At 40.2% G+C, this 3674-nt stretch overlaps 1 non-coding gene across 1 annotated transcript; it reads left to right on the forward strand.

Moving 5' to 3' along the window:
- The first annotated feature begins 3029 nt into the window (after positions 1–3029).
- LOC133069740 (small nucleolar RNA SNORA43) lies at positions 3030–3159 on the forward strand. Its single transcript, XR_009695964.1, has one exon. It is a non-coding gene; the product is annotated as a small nucleolar RNA SNORA43 (small nucleolar RNA).
- Positions 3160–3674: the final 515 nt, after the last annotated feature.

Consider the following 3674-nt stretch of genomic DNA (forward strand, 5'->3'; position numbering starts at 1 on the left):
TATTCCAAAGAAATCCTCAGAGCCGTGAGCAAAGATTATAGTTTTGGGGAAAATTTAAACCCTATGTATCTAGCAGAAGTCTTAAGGATTTTATGATAAGTAGTTTACAGCATGGAAGGCTGTGCAGCAGTGTAAAAAAAAAATATGAATGTGAGAAACTATGATATGTTTTAAGTGGAAAGTGAAGGCTCCAAATCACTATATAACTTTTGTCATTCCTTCTATTAAAACAAAAGTACCACTTGATATACATAAAGGGGTTAGCAGGAAATATTCCAAAATTAGTAGTTGATAAGATTATGGATATTTCATTTTCTTTGTGTTTTTCAGCTTTCTGTATTGACCGTATGTTACCATTTCTAATCAGGTAAAGAAATAAAAAATTACATGTAACCTGCATTTCAAATGTTCATAGAATGGTGGGGACAGAGCCTGCATCACACAGAATAAAGCAATGAGAGGATGAGGAGGAAATGGAAATTCTCCCTGTAAAAGTCATATGCATCAGCTGGAATTACAATACTTTATATACATTTAAGCAATTTTCTATCTGAAATATGCTAAAGATATTCTGGGATAAACAAACCATGGAATTTCTTCTTCCTCCCAGAACAACACAGTTTTTTAATTCTTGGAAGAGCATATAAAACTCAAAGCGTGGGTGTGATAAAAGAAACATCTTAGTATCTTGTTTTTGTGGCCTGTGGGTTCTCTAACTGTGGCACGCAGGATCTGGGGTGTGCAGCGCCGGTAGTTGTGAAGCACGGGCTTAGTTGCCCCACGGGCACGTGGGATCTTGGATCCCGAGACCAGGGATCAAACCTGCATCCCCTGCATTGGAAGGTGGATTCTTAACCACGGACCACCAGGGAAGACCATACCTTAGTATCTTGGGTTAAAAAATCCAGACCTTCTATCATAACACAATTAAATGAGATATAAATAAGGAGACAATGAAAGAAAACATAACGAAAGGGCATTGTCATTTCTTTTAATTCTTACGGTTGTGAAAGTGTTATAAAGGAAATGCTTTGTAGCTCAGTGTTGGCAATACTTTGTGAGAAGAGGGAATCCTTTTAGTGTTCGCTGAAGCCATCTGTACACAATAGTCCATCTAAAGTATATCTCATAAAGCTGAAATAACTTCCCTTTTATTTTTAGACTTGAAAGTAAGTTTCTTTTTAATTTAGAGTGGTTTTCTATTTACAGGTGATAGATTAGATTCAAAGGTTGTGTTTACTGAAACTTTATGACCAGTGAAATTCTGCACCTAGGATCCATCAAATGATTCTAAGTATAATTGAAGACTTCACATTGATTTCTGAAATTATTTTTGACCCAACAGAGGTTCAATATGAAAGGTTTTGAGCCTTGTTCCCAATTTTTCTGAACAAGCTCCATGAGGCAAAGATGTAGTTTTCTTGTTGTATCTCCAGTGATGAGACAGTTCTAGACCTATACTAAGTGCATAAAAGTACCCACTAAATACTGAATGAAATAAATGAGTGTTGCCATCAAATGCATTTAACATGTGTCTGTTGATCCTCTTGCCTGGATTTACCAAATTCTGGGAAATTCTGAGAAATGTTTATTTTAATAATGTTAGGCACTGAAAACAAAGCAGGATTTGCCTCTGAAAGGAATGACCTACAACTGTCCATACAGAAAACTTTCCTGAATCAGGCAGACAAGCTGACCTATGAAGTGAATCTGTTCACTGTTTAACACTTAGCCTTGAGATCGTTTTGGTGACAGAGTTCAAAGGGAGGTTATGGACTGTGAACTTCCTAAGGTCCTGAGAGGAACAGAACTCAGGAGTCTAGGCTTTGAGTGACGTAGGGGCTTAAACACTAGTGGTCTCTCCAACAAGCTGCCAACAGAAAAATGAGGAGAGAATGGAGAACATGGTTGTTTGTACACCAGATTTTGAACCATGCAGTAGCTCTCCTGCAAGCTTTAGGAATGGTGGTAAGGTAGAGGGAGATGTCTGGCGATGTTCACTAAATTAAATGATGTTAGATGATCCTTTGCCTCCTCAATGGGTATATTTACATTCTGCTTTTCAGAAGTGGGCACAGCAGCATGAAGGGGCCTGTGAATGCTCTCAGAAGGGGCTTGCCCCTCACTACAGGTTAAGTATTTGTGAAAACCTGACAGAGAATGGCTTACCAAGGATAGTTAAGCTGCCCTTCTGATGTTGGTCCTGGGAGCCCCGCCACCTCCCCACCTCCGCTTGCACCTGGCAGGCGCTGCCAGACCTCAGGAGAATTACTGTGGAGCCACACCCAACACAGGGATCCGGAACCCAGCCAGGCACAGAGAGGAGGGCGTTTCTCAGAAGGACCACCATCTCACTTTGTTTCCTCTTGGCTTTTGGAAGCTTCACACAGTAAATGCATTACAAACCGTATTCCACAAGTAGGTTTACAAAGATAAAATCTTTTATTCCTTCCTCATTATAATGGTGGAGACAATACATTTAAACATCATAGACTTAAACTAACTTACAACTCGCACTTGACTGTACAAAAAGGCAAATGAAACAGAAAAAATTAGAATGCTATCACTAGGAATAACTTCAAGACCCATTGTTCCAACTCCTGCTTTCCAGATGAAAATGTAACGCCAGAGGTAAGCAGAACCTCTCAGTAATACAAGTAAAGTTAGGCAAAACAGTATTTTACCCATAGTTAGTATACAAAATATTTCCTATAGATAACTGAAGTTAAAAAAAATGATGTGTCTCTAGAAATTACATTTTTTCCCTTGAGAAAGTGTGAACTGACACAGCATATTATTGACACAGCATGTATTACTCTATCTGGAGAAATATATGCTGATCTTAAAAGAATAATACCTATTTAAAAATAACTATTTAACAAAGGTATGTGTATTATGAAACATATGAAGAAAGATTATCAGAAAAAGAATTAAAATATTTATTAACAGTGGTTATCACGAGGTAGTATAATCACACACAACTGACTAGTTTTACATGTCTTCCTCATGCATTTTCCAAATTCTCATCAATTACCCTTCTATATTAACGGGTGCGGCCGCCCTGCTGCACCTGTGCCGTTGGGGCAGAGAGGAAGCGGCTATTTCTATGCTCAGTGCTCAGAACCGTGGGCACTAAGAATGGTTTGTAGCCGGACATCACCGAGGGAGCCCCTTGTTCCCACGTGCGCGGAAGAGAAGGCCGGGGAGGATTGAGTGAGCGGACAGGCATGCGGCGAGCTTGAGTCTGGCGGGGTTGACCCAGAGAGGGTCTGCTGGAAATGATGGCTCTGTCAGTCTGTGGGAGGACTGTTTAGGAGTCCCTTGAGGGAAGGCCAGAGGATTCCGTTGACCGCGCTGCTGCAGAAAAACAGGGTTTGGGAGGATTCGCTGATTAGATTCCAAAAAAAACAAAAAACAAACAAACAAAAAAATATTAATTAAAATATTTGACAGTAAGTAAGAAAAATGATCTTCCCTTGCAGCTCAGCTGGGAAAGAATCTGCCCACAATGTGGGATACCTGGGTTCGATCCCTGGGTTGGGAAGATCCCCTGGAGAAGGTGAAGGCTACCCACTCCAGTATTCTGGCCTAGAGAATTCCATGGGCTGTATAGTCCAAGGGGTCACAAAGAGTTGGACACAGCTGAGCGACTTTAACTTTCACTTCACTTTCAC

The sequence above is a fragment of the Dama dama genome, chromosome 14 (assembly GCF_033118175.1).
Source record: "Dama dama isolate Ldn47 chromosome 14, ASM3311817v1, whole genome shotgun sequence".
Lineage (NCBI taxonomy): Eukaryota > Metazoa > Chordata > Mammalia > Artiodactyla > Cervidae > Dama > Dama dama.